Source organism: Patagioenas fasciata, chromosome 15 (assembly GCF_037038585.1).
Source record: "Patagioenas fasciata isolate bPatFas1 chromosome 15, bPatFas1.hap1, whole genome shotgun sequence".
NCBI classification, from domain to species: domain Eukaryota; kingdom Metazoa; phylum Chordata; class Aves; order Columbiformes; family Columbidae; genus Patagioenas; species Patagioenas fasciata.
In genome coordinates, this window is record NC_092534.1 from 10,613,484 (window position 1) to 10,630,978 (window position 17,495).

The following is a 17,495-nucleotide window of genomic DNA, read 5'->3' on the forward strand; positions in this document are numbered from 1 at the left end:
GCAGAGGGACAGCCCTGTCACAGCTTTGAAGGGTCCCTGCTCTCTGCCACCACCCTGGGGACACGGCAGTGGCTGGGCGGAAGCAAGTGCCATCTGAGGGTGCTCAGGTGTGTCATCCCTGGTGTGTCCCTGCGGCACTGGGATGTCCCCAGCCCGCTGGGCAGTGTCCTGGCTGGCAGCAAGGGGAGTCACCCCCTTCAGGAGGGGACAGTGTGGCTCCAGTGAAGCGCTGGCTGCAGAGCTGTGTGCCCGCTGTCCCTCACTCGGTGCCAGTCGGGGAGCCACTCACTGGCGGTCACACCAACAGCCTCACCCCTGTTTCACCACTGGGGAAGGCAGGTTATTGCCTGGCTGCTGGCATGGCTGCAAAATTCAGTGGAAAAGCTAAACCAAACAGACTGTGGAATGTCACATTTTGTTAGCATGATGCGGGGAAGGGTTGTCAAACCTGCAAACAAGACATGGGAGAAGTCTGAGCTCGACACAAACACTGACGTCTGGCTCCACCAAAAACGCTGTGCTGCGAGCGGACGCCGGAGACGGGGCTGGCACACCTTCGCTTGCTGCCAAACTTAGTGCTAATGTCTGGAGCACTAACCAAAGCTGATGGAAGTGTATTTATTTAAATTGCCAGGATAAATTAACTTTTAAAGCCACAGTGAAGAAGTCTTAAAAGTCTGTGCCGCGGATCAGGGGCATGAATATTCAGGCACATGCACTCATTGAATTAGTTTGTTGCAAACATATTTGGAGACAGCTGTTCATTTAATAATCAGGGATAATCACAGAAATAGACGACCAGTTACTCCATCTAAATTGCATGGTTAAAATTATAATTTTATAACTCTATCTCAGCGATTAGATTTAATAGCTATGAAAATCCAGCGAAACCCAGTTGAGGGAAAGCTGTTATTCTCTTAATGCAGAAAAACCAAGGTCAGCTTGGGGCTGGCCCATGGCGAACCAGCAGTGTCTCAGTCGTTCCTGACGCCGCCCAGAGTGCAGAGCTGAGACTTCTGGGACAAGCGATCCGATGCTAAAACCAGCCCAGGCAGGGGTTAATTTTCCTGGCGTTTCCTGTCTTCATTACAATATTTGTCCCAAGAACAGATTAATTCCTCTCATTCTTTCTGCCTTTCCAGCCCTTTGTCACGGGAATGCATTTCACAGGACTGTAATGTTTGATACTTGCTCTGAGTTATGGCTGTGCCGTATGCTGTAAAAGTTTGACTCTCTCAGTATTGTACATTTTGATTCTACCCCTGCAGGCTATAAACAACCCAAATTACCTCTTTCTTTAGCTTCCAAGAGGACTAATCCCCTGTCTAGTGCTTTATCAGTCAGTTGAGAAAGAGAGAGACCAACCTGCCAATCCAAACAGAATATATTGAAAAAATCATATTACCACAATGCAGAATCTTGCTGTAATTCACCGAGCAGCTCAGCCGCTAAAAGCCTGACGCTGTGGCTGTCTCCGCTGGTGTGATGAGCCCTGCAGCGGATGCACCATCCACCCTCCCACCCGCACGCAGAGGGGCTGTGGGTGGCAGAGGCGGGTCAGACCGTGCCCAGGACCCTTCTGAACATCATCAGCCCTGTGTGGATGGTGGGTGCTGTGCTGCTGGCGGCTGTTGTGGTCCCTCCACCTCTGGCTGGGGTCAAACCCGCTGTGGGAACGTGGGCTGGAGGAGGCGGTGGGGATGTGCCCTCCGTGGGGCGGGGACCTCCCCGAGCTGTGTCCCCACTCACTCTGTCCTGGGCAGGTCTGGGGCTTTTCCTGCATTTCCTCCCTGATGCCTTTGAGCCCCCCTTGGCTGGCAGGGGCCAGAGTGGCCCCAGGCGATGCCTGTCACTCTGTTCTGTCGCTGCCGGGGTGAGCTGGTCACCCCTCGTTGAGCAGGGGAGGCTTTTCCCTAAGTCGCCGTCCCAGCACCCCTGCCAGCCCAGCTGGGGTGCAGTGCTGCTGGGGAGGGCAGGGGCTGCCTCTGCCTGGGGAGGGGGCTCTTGTCAGGAGAGAAGGAAAACCAGAATTCATCAGAGCCCACACCGCTGCCCTCCAGCCCGCGGCGAGCGGCTCCTCAGCGCAGCTGAAACTCCTTTCGAGCACGAGGTCAGTGCCAGTTGCTCCAAGGTTTAACGCTTTATTAGAAAATGAGAGGTTAGAGCATGTTCCAGAGGAGAAGGAAATTTATTGTTGCCCTGGCCTGCAGCAAAGCAAAACTCAAATAACCCAGGTGCGGGAAGGACTATAAATCCCCCGATGGCAATCACACTGCTAAAAGGATGGTGACAGCCACAGCAAAGTTTGACCAGTTAATATTTCTCATATCTGAGTGAGAAAAATAGCAATATTTAAAATGATATCTCTACTGAATTAAGGAAGGAAAAAAAAAGGTAAGCTGCAAGCCCTTTTCGCCCCTGGCTGCAGGAGGTGCGGGTCTGCAGAGGCTCCCCGGGAGCAGCGAAGGGTCCTGGGCTCTCCTCCCCATTGCCCGCCCCTGCGCGGGACCTTTGCTGCCTCCAGGCAGCCCTAGGGGTGTCTGTTTCCTGCCCAGCCCAGGCAGGATTGCCTACCTTGTGCTGGGTGAAGCTGCCTCAGCCAGGTCTGATCATTTTGTGAACAGGAGAGTGAGACGAGGAGGGAAACGGTGAAGGGGTGAGCGCTTCAGCATCCCCAGGCAGGTGTTAAAGCACCTGAGGGATGCGGAAGGTGGTGTCACCGCGGTGTGACGGGCAGCACATGTTGGCTCAGTGAGCACCGCAGCATCCCTTGCCACCAGGACCGCTGTGCGGCAGTGGCACCGTCACAGCCGCTCAGCGCAGGGACCAAGTGACCAGGGGCTCTCACAGGTGCGTTTCTTTCCAGCTGTGGCTGGTACCTCTACCATGGGGTGCAGAGGGTTGTCGTCATCCTACAAGCTCTCTTTTTCCCATTTAAAGATTTGACTATTTACTTTTAATTTTTATTTCCAGGAGGTCATTGAAGTCATACTTGTCCACAGATTTAAGGTCCTTGGCTGATGGTCCTGGGAATGGCAGGAAACATGTAGCAAAGGAAGCATTTCAGCTTGATAGATGCTATAAATTTCCAGCGTATGTTTTTGTTTTACGCTGCAGGTGAAGAGAGCAGAAGCCATCAATTCTTCCTCCTGGCTGACCCTGAATTGCTCACGCTGCAGGCAGGCCAGGCAGCATCTGTCTGGGACACCCCTGGTGGGGATGAAGGTCAGTGGAGATCCTGGGCTAGTCTGGCCTGACAGGTTTGCCTTTAGAAATGCACACCGCCGAGGGCATGCCAGGAGGGGATGTGCAGATCTTATAGGTCTGACATCTGAAATAACTCGCCATTAGCCTTAGAAACACTCCGGCATGGGTGTCGGCGTGGCCCCCCCGGCATGGCCGCCTGCTCCCCCCGCAGCCGCACGATTCATGAGCTTTCACATCTCTGTCATTAGCCCGTTAATCCAACACCTTGCCCAGCCTCGCATCGTGGTGAGGATTTATGGTTCTCACAGACCAATTTCATTATCCCAGGGGGGAAAATCAGCATCTTGTTATGGATAAAATGACAATAAATGAAACGGCCATTAATTTACGATCTTGCCACACAGTGGCACTCAAACAGATTCCTATTAATGGCTTGTTATTATCACCTCACATACTGGGCTAATAACAGTTCATGGGAAAAACTGCACCTGAGCCCAGGGAGGGTGCTGGCTGCGGTGGTGTGCAGGACCCCTGTCCCCATCCCATGGTAGCAGGGTGACTCCTGTCCCCAGCCCGTGGTGGCAGTGGAGTGGAGCAGGTGCCAGAGCTGCCCCACAGCAGGGATCGATTGGCCTGGGGTGGAGGCTGCTGCACAAAATGGGGAGGAACAGCTGCCAGCTGGGAGAGCTTCTGGGGAGGGTATAAAAAGCTGATTTTTCTGTTTGCTTGTGGCTCAAAAAGCCAAGAAACATTGGCTTGGCATTAAAGAACTTCTCAAAAACTTCAGCAAAGCAAAAAGCAGTGTAAAACATGAAATGAAGACTAACCTTTCTATGTGGTCAAAGAACTTAATTTGGTTCAAGAAAGAAAGTTTGTACTTTTTAAGAACATTAAATGGTGTCAGATGCAAAAGCCCTGAAACTTCTGCTTAAAATACTGTCCTTTTTAAAGTGAAATAAATTGGCAAAACCAAACTCAATCCGTGAGAAGTTTCAGTGTCATAAAATTCGCTTCTTTGCCACAAAATGTTTCATCTGAAGAGCCTCTCCTGGCTGCTTTCTCACGCCTGGGTGGGTCCTGCACTCGGAGCTTGCTGAGGGTCCCCAGCTGGGACACGATGCTGGAGATTCTCACAGCTCCCCCGTGCTGCCCTCGCACCTCCAAACGCTGCTGCAGCCCCCTCCCTGTGCTGGGGATGGGGATGGGGGTCCGGGGGTGCATGGCTGGGGACGGGAGAGCCCCGTGTGCCGGAGCTGAGGGCAGCGCCGCTCCTGTAACCGCGCTCGCGACAGCCCAACCTGCTGCTTCTGCTCGGCGTAGATTTTGTCTAATGTGTGTTTTGCTAAACACATTTTTTGTGTGACAAGTGAACATGCTAGGAATTGGTCTTCATAAACACATTTTTACAGTAATATAACGGTATAAATAAATGCTCCAGCATATCTCCCAGTGTCACTTTTATTTACATTTTAAGTGACCTGTTATTACTGACCCCTCTGCCATAAACACCTAATAGAGAGGAGACCACTGGGCAAACAAGGCCGACGTGGAAGTGCATTATGCTAAATAATTCATAACGAGCACCGTGGTTGTTGCAGTGATATATGTAAATAGAGGATCCTTATTTTTCAACTTACAATCTGTGTTGGTTTATGAATTTTAAAAGGAGAAAGACTTCATTTTCTAGTGCAGAACTGAAGAGTGTTTCTTGTTCCCTGAAGTCCCATATCCAGTAGCCAGCTTCACAGGACCGACTGCGATGGGAAAAATGTGCTCACGGAACTGTTTCTGCTTTAGCACATTTTAAATCTGTTTATTCACGTGTTCTACGTGTGGCTCGGTGACAGTCCCTGTGGGTGCCACCTGCAGACCCAGGGGATGGAAACTGGCACCGGGGGTGGGGTGCAGGGGGCAGCAGAGGCGGTTTGTGGTGTGGAGGAGCCATACGGGACAGCCGGCGAGGGGAAACATAGAGCTGCTGCGTGGGGGAACGGCAGGAGGAACTTGGAGAAGAATTTGCCTTCTGTGTTAGCCGTTCTTAACGGCACCTGCAAGTTTTCCTGGGGTTCGGGTACTCAGTCAGGTCTCTGTGCTCCCTGCGAGCACAGCAATGAAATTCAGGTGACGATCAGGGCACGCACCACTTCGACACAGCAAAAGTGTTCACAAAGTCATTAACTGCGTGACCCGAGTGTGCAGCGTGGCCTCTGCAGCTGCTGCTGGGCTCCTTGATGGGGTGGCAGCTGGAGCAGACACAGTGCTGCAGCTGCAGCCCGTCAGGTCATGGAGCTGCCAGGCTCGGCTTTAAAAGGGGAGGGATACCCCCCCCCCCATCTCAGTGCTGTTACTGGGCTGCTGCTGGGCTTACTGAGCTGCTGCTGGGCTTCCCCCTGCTTGCACTGGTGGCCAGTAGTGCTGGACACCTGCTTGCCAGGTGGGTCCCGTCCATGCAGGTTGGGGGTTCTGGTTGCTGGGGGGTCCCGGTCACTGGGGGCTTCATGGGGACGCAGTCCTGCCAGGGCCTCCGCTGCTCCCTTGCCTTGTTCTGGAGCAAAGCCCAAACAGCAGCGCTTGAGATGGTGTGGGCTTTGCAGGCGGCGCTTCCCAAGCCCTGACCTGAGGATACTTGAGGAAGAATAAATTTCGCTTGTTTGGTGTCGCAGGAGAAGAGGGAGGCTGGAAAACTTACCTTAAAATAACATGGAAAGTCAGTGTCTTTGCTCCTGCAGCAGAGGAGTAATTACCACTTTGTAAAGCTTTTAATTTTTTTAACATTGCATATAAATACTGCTGCTCAAGAGTTCAGAGGCAAGGATTTTAAATCTAATCCACATTTAACAAGGCTATTAAAGAAAACGTTTAAGCTGCCGGAATTTAACTGATTACAATATTTAATAAATCTTACCCCAAAAAAAGATGTCTTGAAAAAAAAACCAGCAAGGAGCCAAGATCACATGGCTTTTTTATATACGCTACTGAGAATGCTTTAATGGGAAATGGAAACCCAAAAGATGCAATAATCCTGCCAAAAAGGCCCAAATGTATTATAAAAATGTTTAAAGCTCCATTTGAGTTTTTCTAATTAACTTGATAATGACACCAGCATCCTCTCCCTATCAGTCTCCTGGAAGATCAGATGTTTCTCAATTGTTAGAGCAATGTTAAGAGCATCAGAAAAGCAGGGGCACTTTTCCCTTTCCCCAGGCGGTCAGGCCACTGCTTTTGGGGTGATGCTGGGGTTGTGTGTGGCTGATGGAGCTGTGTGTGCTGCAGGTGCTGAGCTCAGGGTGGGCCATGCACCCGGAGCTGAGCTGAGCGGGGCTCAGGGTGGGCTGTGCACCCAGAGCGGTGCTGACCCTGCAGCCCCAGTGCAGGACCTACCCACCCATAGCCGCATCCTGCTGCTGGCAGCCAGGAGAAGGCAAAGGGGAAGAGCTGCTGCTCCCAGGAGCCCTGCGCAGGGCCAGCAGCGCTTGGTGTGGTTCACTGACCCCCTGAGAGGCTGCAGAGTGTGAGGGCTCAGCTGTGGTGCTGAGGCTGCTCAGAAAAGGGGGAAAGGCATCCCAGTGAATTAGCGGAGATACACATTTTGAGACTGTGTTTCTTGTTGGCCGTGTCAGAGAAATGCCCCTGAGTGCAGTGTATATTCTGTAGGAGATATTAACTGTAGAAAATCTGAGGTCAAGGTAGAGTCATATAATTTCATGGTTGAAGACTCTGGGCTGCAGCAGGAACATCACTGATAAGGTGTTTGGTGTTGCAGGGAAATGCTGCTGAAGGGGTGTGGAATGCACTGGGGCAGAGGCTCAGCCCAAACACCTGTCGGTGTCCCGAGCTCTGGGAGCGGCAGGGCTGGACCTGCTGCTGCTCCAGGGATCCCATCTGGAGAAACGCTCTGGGCTCGCGGCTCTCCAGTGCATGGCTGACACTCGTGGGTGCTGCCCCTCCTGACGCCATGCCTGGGCAGGAAAGGATGGTGCAGAAGCAGTGCCAAATGTCCACCAGAATGGACCTGAGATAATGAGCTGACTTCCAGGGCTGCTGTTGCTGTTTGCTTCTCTTTGCTAATCTGGTTCAGGCTTTGCTGCTCAATTGCAGGTGTCTTCTTGAGCCTTTCAACTGTGTTTTGTGGCTCTTGTTGCCTCTCTATAACTTTCACATGTCATTGCAGCGTGGGAGAGGAACGGGTGTGATATTCCCGCCACATCTCCCCAAAGCTGCATGCAGAAGTCCTCCTGGCTGCTCCTGACTGCCGCTGCTGCATGTCAGCCCATTTGGCGACCAGCTCATGCTGGCCACCATATTGATTGTCAGTGCATCTCGAGTCTCTGCAAGGTCAGTGCTGAAGAGGAGGCAGCTCCTCAGGCAGGAGCCGGCCCTGTGTTGGCTCCCAGTGCCCTGGTCCTGTGCAGCGGGGCTGCCCTGTGCATCTGTGCTGGTTAGACGGCCGAGCAGTGTCTGAACCATGCTTGTCCCTGACAGGCGACTCCTTGGTGGAGATTCCTCAGTGACAGATGCTTCAGCTGCTGCTTAATCCATTTAGCAGGGGCTCTTTTGTGGAGCACGTTTTTTCACTCAGGATGGCAAGTGATACAGTGCCAAGTGCCTCACAGAAGCCCGTTACATCACTGTAATTGCCTTCATCAGCCCAACTTGTCACCTCATGGATGGAGGAGGTGGGATTGTTTGACAAGGCCAGTTTTTTTCTCCATGCCAGCTGGACTGATCCCCACCTGTTAAATCTTTATGGGTCCCCCCCATGGTCCTGTTGTTTTCTGTGAGGCTGCAGTCACGCCCGGCAGAGGCTCTGCAGCTCCTGGTGGGTAACTCTTCCTTTCAACCCTTCTGGTATGGTGCTCCTTGTTTGTCCCCGTGCAGCTGCTTGAGTGCAGCCAGAGCAGGGCTGTGGGAGTGAAGGGGTGGTGGGGGGTTGGGACCAGACATCCTCACTGTGGTGGCAGCAGCGTAAGGTGTATTTACAGAAGGTGCCTGCACAACGTGTGGATGTACCTGTAACAAAGGTGGGATGTGCCGGGTGTTGCTCCTGTACAGCAATTTAGTGACAAGTGTTCAGACACATTTCTGTACTGTACAAATTGTCTGATGCTTGAAGCTGTCAGACAAATTCGTTAGCTAGGTATATTTTGAAGATACAATCCCTGGGACCAGCAGTGCTGCCTGCTGTCCCTGATGGCGGTGACACCGATTCCTTGACACTCTATGGCCACTGTGCCATCACCATGGACCCGCTCTCAGCTGCAGCCCCCCAGCCCAGAGCTGTTGCCTTGTGATAGGGTTTTATTTCACTACTTTCTGCTCCAGATCAGCGAAATTTTATTTGCTGCGCCATATCTCTCAGCAGTGTTAATCTGCATTATTAAAACTGAGATTTATTACTTAAAGTTTTAATTCCGAAGCATTTTCTAGGGCTATAGATCTGTTTCCTTGCTGTGTTTCAGCCCTTCAATCCTACAGCACGGTGTGCCTGGCTTAGGGCTGTTGCGGGAAGAATTTGTGGTGTGATGCCCCTGTGCCCAGAGCAGCATTGTATGCGATGTGTGGGCCGGCAGGGTTCCCTTTGGGAAGGGTTTGGCCAGGCAGTGTCCAGGTGCTGGAGCTTCTGATGGGCCTTGGGAGGCACCTTTGTGGCATCTCTGCAACCATTCAACTGCTGCCCCCAAAGAGAGCCCAGGCACACGGCTCTGGGTCAGCAGCACGTGTTGCCGAAGGCTTTAGGTGAGATGAACAGACAGTGCAGGGTTAGTGCTGAAAGCAGCGGAGAAAATGACTGCTATTTATGAGCATCTGCTGTCTCTGGTCTGGGCAATGTAAAGCAGCTCTGACAGCACGTGGCTGACTTGACAACCATTGAGGTATTCGCCTAATGCAGCAATTCCACAGCTTCAGTGGAATTCATAAAATGTGCCTCGACAGATTCCCTGAATCATCGCAGCAGGATGCCTAGCCCCCGCGGAGACCGGGAGCGCGGGCGTTCCCCTTACAATAATAATTGTATTTCTGAAGCGTGTCTCTCCTGCCACGCCGCATGGGGCCCGGCAGAGACAGTTTCACAAGTCAAACCTGTGGAGGAGCAGCCTGTGCCCACTTGTGCCCCGCAAATGGGGAGCAGAGCTGCTGGGGACCCCTTGCCCTGTGGCAGCTGCTGTGTGCCAGGGCAGGAGCTGAGGGGAGCAGGGTCCCCGTGTGCAGGGGGTCCCTGCCAGGCACCCCCTTCTCCTGCTGAGCAGGTTGGTGTCCCCAGGGAGTGATCTGGGCTGCGGGGTGTGGGGAAGGCAGCACTTCTGCAATGGACTCTGCGCTGGCTGCTCATCCCCTCCTGCAGAGAAGAGCCCTGTTAACTGTTCCTCCTGGAGGAGAAATCAGCCTTTGAGAGATCTATAAAATGCTGTCAGCTTGTAAAGAGCGGGGGGCGAAGCTGCTGCATGCCGTCTCACCCTCTGCTGGTGCTGGTGCCCTGGAAGCAGCAAGTCATGGCACAAAAGGGCTTTTTTTGCCGGGGGTCAGCACCTGAGCTGGGAAATGAATGGACTGTGCTCCTTTCCTGGGGACGTGCGAGATCCGCTGCCAATGGCTCTCCTGCCGCTGCTGCGGGTTAATCACTCAGCAGCAGCACCGTGCTGCTCCGAGACAGAGATTTGACTTGTGCTGAAAAACGATAAAAGACCAACAGAGTAAGGCGTTTTCAAAAACAGGAGGCAAAGAAAAATGATAGCAATTTTGCATATAAAAATAAAATAAAACCACCAGTTTTTAACTGAGTTCCAATAACTGTCTGTGGAAAATGGCTATGGAAGCTGTTTCCTTGTTCTGAATTTTGCCTTGAACAAAATCAAACAAGTATTGCAGGAAGTCTAAAAACACCCAGCCTTTTCTAAAAAGAGGGTTTTTTAAATCTGTGTCCCCTGCAGTGCGACTGCCTGTGCAGGGCCGGCCAGCGGGAGCTCTGGGGGCTGAACGCGGGTCTGTGTCCTGGGGAATGACCACGGCTCGGGCTCCATGTCCAGACCAGCTCTGTGCATCCAGCTCCTCTGCAGGGCTGAGCCCCCCGGGGTGTCCCTGGCACTGCTGGGGAGCAGGGAGTCCCCTTGCTGTGGGGTCTGCAGGCTCTCCAGCCCTCCCAGACCTCGGCCATGGCATTCCCCACCTCAGCGTTACCTCCTGAGGGGTTTCAAACCATGCTCACACGGTTAGAGGCTTCATGTATTGTACAGGGATAGATATTTTGAAAAACAAGATATTGATGCGAGTGTTGAGCCACTTTATTGGTTCATTCACTTATTAGCAGACGTGGCTCCCTTCCTGCTGTTTGTGCTCAGAATGGATTTTTATTGCTTAATTCTCTGTAAGTGAAGTGCTAGCAAATTGTAAAATCCTATTGCTTAACATGTAGCATTAAGTATTGAACTAGCAAAAGAATCAATTACAGGTTTGGTCACTGATTAGCTTGACTTTTTATGGAATTTAATGTCAAGTCTCATTATAATTCTGCTCTTTAATTCAGGAAATAAAGCATGTGTGGGGGATAATGGCTGTGGGTGGCTCAGTTCCAGCTCTCCTGCCTGTGGGATGCTCAGCGCCGTGTTGCCGGGAGGAGCTGCGGAGCTGGTGGTCAGAGGCGACGACCAAACCCGCTGCTTCTGAATCCCACTGCCCATCCCATGGGAATGGGGCCAGCCCTAGGGCTCTGCGGGGTCCCCAGTCCTGCACAAGACGTGTCTGAGGTGGCAGGTCTGGCTCCGTGTCTCTGTCCTCGTTGTCTTGCCTGTGAAGGGCTCAGGAGCTGCTCCATCAGCCTGACGCCCTTTCATGTGTGTCCTTACCCTCGCTGGACGTTCCTGGCTGAGCTGCACTGTCCTCGGTGAGAGGCCTTGTCACCTGCTCCCCAAACACGGGCAGCATCCCACCTTCAGCAGCCTGTGTCCTGAGCTTTGAAATCAGGCTTTGATTATTTCACCACTGCCAAAGCCTGGTGCAAAGTAACTTACATCTGGCATCTGAAATACCAATGGGCCCTCTAAGCCTCCTGCCCTGGGGGGAATGGGGTAGGAAATGGCTGTGAGTGGTTTCAGGAGCCTTCCAGCAAAGGGCTGAGCTGGAGCCGTGCAGCAGGAGACGCGAGTCTCGCTCAGATCACTGGAGTCCATTAAGGACCTTAAAAACTCTGTCTGTCTTCTGGTAAAACACCAATGTAATGACTCGGGGCAAGTGAAATATGAGGAGGTATCTGAGCCCAAGTTAAAAATTCTAGCAGAAACATTTAAATCCATTGTGATCAGTGTCTGGTCTTTCCTGGAAAACCTCCAGGGAAGGAGGTGCAGGGAAAGCCGAGGTTTTCTCTGGGGACTGGGGTACCGGTGCCCAGCAGAGCCGGTGGATGAGCCGGGTGGGGCTGAGCTGCTTTCCCCCTGCTCGTCCTCTCAGCAGCACTGGTCCCAACATGGCTCCTGTCTCGGTCTGTAAAACCCTCTGGGAAGGGGCTGTGGGGCTCAGAGGTTTGCTCTGTCCTCATGCCCTGTGCGGGATGGGGTCCCCTGGGGCTGTGCCCCTCTACCTGGTTCTGGGGGCTCAGACCCCCACAGCTTCCCGCTTCTCTCACCAGTTGCTGCCTTTGCTGATGGACAAGTGTAATTGGATTTCCAAATCACACCAGCTCAGATTAGATTCACTATCCCTTTTCTCTAGCCAGGCAGCCCTTTAATTCCTTTTCTTTCGATTGTGTGGGGACCCTTCTGTGCATCTCAGACCCTTGGGCAGGAAATGTTGGCTGTGTGGAGGCTGCTGTGCGCTGCTGCTGCAATAAACTGGAGACATGGAGCTCCAGCACAAATAGTAGGAGACCAAGTTTTCCCTCCCAGCACTGAGATTTCTGGAGGCTCTTTCTTGTCTGACTGAGCTGATCCCCCTTCCAGGAGCAGCTCTGCTGGCATGCTAATTTATAGCGTACTTGAGCAGTCCCCCTGCATCCTGAGCGAGGATGGTTTGGGAAATTAAAGTTTGTAGGAAATGCATCAAAAATCTGATGTCCTCAAGCCAGACATCTGTTTTTCCAGCCACCAAAAGGGAGGCTGCAACTCACTGCAGCGATGCGGGGTCAGCAGAGGTGGGGGACGGTCCAGGGGTGCTGCCAGGTCTTGGGGTGCGGGGGACATGGTGCTGGCACCGCGGTGAGAGGGCGGTTTGGTCAGTGCCCGGGAGCCGTGCTCTGCCTGTGCCGTGCTGGGCACGTTCCTGGTGCTGGCAAATAATAAATAACGGTAACGATTATGAAAGCTCTGTGCATCCGCCCCTAGGGCTCTGCAAAAAAACTTTTACATCAAAATCCAAACGGAACGTTTTCCCCCTTGTCTAATTCACAAAATATGCCCGTAAAAACGATAACTTATCTGTGCAGGGGCAATTCCCTAGGCATTTAAACCAAGATTGATAGCTGCTGGCTGTAGCCTGTCCTAGCAGAGAGTGAGACCCAGCGGAATTCCTTGGGACTTTGCGCAAATGCAGAAGCATTTTGGGTTCACGTATTCAAAAATCATAAAATGACATGATATGTACTACTTGGGGTTAAACCCTGGGATAGGTCTGGTCCTACCCCCAGCCATGTCTCTGAACTTGCTCGTGACATCCCTGTGCTCTGGGCCTGGCTCAGCTCCCAGTTTTCAGGCCGGGAGCTGAGAGCAAGTGCCTCTCCTGGACTCCAGGTTTGACTTTCATATCATGGCTTTTCAATGTACTTAAATCTGCATGCTGTTTAAAATTCAGCTATGTTTGTCGGAATTCAATTACCCCTGAAGATTACACAAAGATTATCAAAGTTGTAAACAGCAGAATATGCTCAGAGATCAATGAAGCGCAACAAAGACCATATTTAACAGGAGAAATAAAAGTAAGAGCATGCTGGCAAACTCTGACAGTGGAGCGTAATGTCGCATCATCACGCTGAAGGTTGGAAAGTAATTGAAATCTATGTTATAGCACAATATATCCCTGCACAGATTTGCAGTCACGGAACACAATTTCAGCTCTAATATCCGAGCGCTTCATTTGGTTTAAGCAGACCCAGACTTGGAGGTGTTTTCACTGGGCATCGGTGCGGAGCAGCCTCAGGGTGGTCGTGGTGCTGCTGCCCCGCGTGTCCCCGCGTTCCCGGCCATGTGCCCTCCTGGCAGCGTCCCTGCTCACCAGGGGAAACTCCAGGTTCTGGGGGGTGGGATGATTATCCTTAATGCCAGTGAAGGATCCGGCTGTTTTTGGTTGAGTTTTGTTGGTCGGAAGGTGTTTTCGGCTCTGCAGACATGCTCACGGGGCATCGCTGCGGTCAGAGGTGTGTGGGTGCCTCTGTGGCTGTCCTGGGGTGACAGCTGCCCTGGAGCAGAGCCCTGTCTGGGCACAGGACCTGCTGTGTGGGGAGCTGGGGGTGGCTGAGGGGACTGGGGACCAGCAGCCCCTGGCCCGCAGCATGACTGTCCCTCTGCGCCTGTTTGCCGTGGGGCAGTGCCCTGTGTCCCATGGGACTCCTTCCCCACAAACACCCTTCCTGGCTGCCCAGCAGCGATCTCCCCAGCCAGCCGCCCCTCCATCATGTTTTGTGGCTTCTCATTGTCATTCTGGAGGCAAGGCAGCCAGCTGATTTTTCTTTTCTGTAATATATTGCCACTATAATACCAAGTCTAGCAGAACAATGAACTCTGGAGGATGGAGATACCTTCCTCCTGTTTTGCAAACTAAACATAATTTTTATTTGTGCTCAGATTTGTGGCTGGTGCAGGGGCTGAGGAGGGGCCGGGTGCTGGGCAGGGGCTGCTGCTCCATCCCCAGTCATGCCCTGGGGACCCAGCGCTCCCGCTCGTGTCCCCGCGGGTCCCCTGCAGCATTAAGATTCAGGGGAGGACGCCTCCTTTTGTCAGACACCGCGGGGTTTCAGAGAAACCCTTCAACCCACGTTAATTACTGTTATCTGTACCCGCTGGGGCCTGGTCCACCTGCCTGTCTGCTGCAGCCAGAATGTGCTAAAATTCTCATTCCCTTTCTGCCTTTCTTTCTCTCTCCTTTTTTTTTCTTTTCCTATTTACTTCTGCTTTAATCTGCATATTATCATCAGTGCAAAGACCTCTGAAATAACATCTGACAAATGATGCCTATTAAAAAAAAACTCTGCACTGTCCTCTTTCACCGCCTTCCAATTTGGACTAGCACTATAACTATGCATCAATAGACAAGCAATATTATGTTAAGAACATGATAAAATACCAGCAGCTTCATAATGGCAGCAGCCAAATGGTAATTTCTGCTTCAGAAATTGGTCATTTATTTTGCTGGTCTGTTCTTACGTTCGAATTAGATGAAGTTTAATATACTGTAAAATTGAATGTATTCTATCCTTTTCAACAAATATGGCATGTATGAAATGATTTATGGGTCTTACAAACCTTAAAATGTTAAATAATGTCCTTTATCCTGTGCCTTAAGTCCGTGATGCCAAGTAGTTTAAGTACAGAGAAGCAAAACTTTATTAGCTCTCATCCTTATCATCACTTTATTTTGCTGCATTTACAGAGGCAGGAGCAGTATTTAACATATTAGACTGAGTTTTAGAAGCAGCCGTATTAATTGGTACATTAATTTTACCCTATTAACTGTAATTGGTAGGAAAGCGATTCTTCCCCACTGAATGTTGTAATTTCTGGTTTAAATTTTTAATGAAGCCATGCTGGCACTGCAGATGACCAAATGAGGGGACTCCTCTCGGCTCGAGCCTCTGGCCAGGGCTGGGCTCCCCAGACAGTGACTGTGGGTGCCCCACAGTGTTGGGAGCACTGGCCTGTGGCTTCGTCTCTGCCCGGTGTCCTCCGTGGCCTCTGCTCTCTGCCCAGGGACCCCTTTGAGCCCATGGTGACAGGCTCTGGTGATCCCGTGTCAGCTCAGTCTTGTCCCAACCTGCCCCTCTGTGCTTCCCTGACCAGGAGTCCCAGCGTCGGGCTGGTGGCTGTGGGGACACCACAGGGCCATGTCCCCCAACCCATGCAGGTGGCACAGCAGGGGTGCGCAGGCTGTGGTGACCTCCAGCCGCTCCTGGCACATCCGCAGCCTTTGCTCCGGCCCCACTGTCGCCCCTGTGCAGGATCCGTCCCAGCATGGGAACCGTGCACTCGGGCCTGTCCAAGGGCTGGCAGGGCTGCTGGCAGCAGCACGAACGTGCCGGGCGGCAGAGCGGGCCAGGACACCTCCCGCCGGGATCCCGACACAGCAGCCTACGGAGAGATCCCCGTGTTCCCCTGGGCTGCGATCATTGTCTGAGCTACAAGCTGGTTCCTGTGCAGACAAGGAAACCAGCTCCTTAAGGGCACAGGGAGAAGGGAGACACCTCAGCCTGGCCAACGTCGCCTGTCACAAGTGCCGTCCCTGGGCTCGCCGCAGCCCCTGTGCACAGCCGGCTGCACGGGCCTGTGTCTCTGACCCATCTTGGAGTAGCAGCACGAGGTCCCTTGTCCCCGCAGAGCCAAAACAAGCTGGGCAGTGAGCGAGCTGCTCTGCCTGGGAGATGAGAACAAGGATTAGCATTCTGGATGGGTTTGCTAAAAATTACTGACAATGTGCAAATCCCACCTGGATTTGCAAATAGGCATTTATACCTGTTAAATTCAAAGTTTTTGAGTGTCTTGTGACATCCACAGCTTGCAGCAGTAGCTTGTGTGTATTCAGCCTCCTACAAGGCTGGTGATGGCAGCTCCTCGAAAGCGCAGGGAGGCTGGTTTGGTGAAGGTTCCCCTTTGCTGCAGGGGATCTGCTTGGCTATGGGTCAGAACAATTCCCCTTCCCCAGCCTGATAGCACATTAAACCCTCTGCTGAAGTCCGGCCCCAGATCCCAGGGAAATCACCTGGGCGCCTGCCCTGGCCGTAGGGGGAGCGATGGATGGTGCGGTATCAGCTGAGAAGCAGAATCAGGGTGACTCCCTCCTGGCTGGTAGTTATTTAAAAACAACTTGTCTCCTTGCCCTTAGCCCTTTCTCTGTTTCCTGATCAGCAGCTTGTCCCTGAGGATAAGCCTCAGAGTGGCACAATCTCCTTCAGTCCCCTGGAGCTGCAGCCCTGTGCACCAGGGTAATAGAGAAGCCTTTTATTCTGTTTATTTGCTCTATATAATTTTTCCTGCTCTTGCTGACCCTTCTGGGAAGCGTTCCACCCTTCAATCTCTCTGCTGGATGCCAGAATTGTTGAGCTTAGGCTATATTTGCATTTCAGATCCTAGTTAAACCAACATCATCAAGGTCAGGACACACTGTTGAATTGGAATAGGCTACAAGACAGCATCTCCCTTTGTGGCGCAGGGGCAGTGCAGAAATGCAGCTGTCCTTGCCCCAGCCCGCTCCAGCAGAGCGATGGGGTTTCTGCCCATGGGGCCGCACAGGGGCAGCTGCGCTTTGCACTCTCAGACTCCACACATTGATGTGGGGCAGGGGCTCAGCTCCAGGTTTCAGTCCTGGCACATGGGTCCAAAGGCAGAGCCCTTGGCTCAGCCCTGCTCCAGGCAAGATGTGAGGGGGACGTGGGGGTTTTAGGGGAACGCAGCCTGGCTGGCTCCCCCAGGCAGGGCTGGCAGTTCCAGCAGTGTCCCCTCTCCGTGGGGTCTCCATGGCAGTTGGGCACATGGTCAGACGTCCATTCCCCGCCAGTTCCGAGCTCTGCTCAACCAGCACGTCCTCATCACTGCCTCCTCCTCGCCGTCTGCCGTCCCTGTGAGCCAGGGAGGTTTCTCCACCCAACCTGACCTGCAAACCCGTGGCTCAGTGGCACTGCAGCTGTGGGTGACGGTCCCCACGGGGGAGGCGCAGGGCCCACATTTAAGTGCTTCTGTAAAGGCGTATGAGGAGAAATAGGCAGAACAGGAGAGAAAATTCCAGAAAAGTAGGAAGTAACTCTCCTGCTCCCCAAAGGCAGCTGGAATTTATGCTCCATTTCAGAGGATAACCTCAATGCAGAGATGCTGATGTGCATCTCCACGTGTGCATGTGTGTTGGTACAAACAGGCTCTAAAAGACAGCAGCTATATAGAGCACAGGGCTACACGATAGTGATATTTACATCCATGCACACAGTCTGTCTTTCTGTTCATTAAGGAACATTTCTTATGGAAAAGTAGCTGAATTTCTGATGTGAAAAAACAATTCTGCTCAAGACTGAGAGCCGTTTAGAATAAACGCCAGACACTGTGATGGAGACATTGCGTGGAGACTTAATGCTGGTCACATCTCTCTGACAGTAAGTCAAGGAT

At 52.4% G+C, this 17,495-nt stretch overlaps 1 long non-coding RNA gene across 1 annotated transcript in view; it reads left to right on the forward strand.

Annotated features, from left to right (window-relative positions):
* Positions 1–3,205, forward strand: part of LOC136108479 (uncharacterized) — a 136,906-nt gene extending 133,701 nt beyond the window's left edge. Inside the window, exon 6 of the long non-coding RNA XR_011741527.1 lies at positions 3,118–3,205. This is a non-coding gene — a long non-coding RNA (uncharacterized lncRNA). The remainder of the gene's footprint in view (positions 1–3,117) is intronic.
* Positions 3,206–17,495: the final 14,290 nt, after the last annotated feature.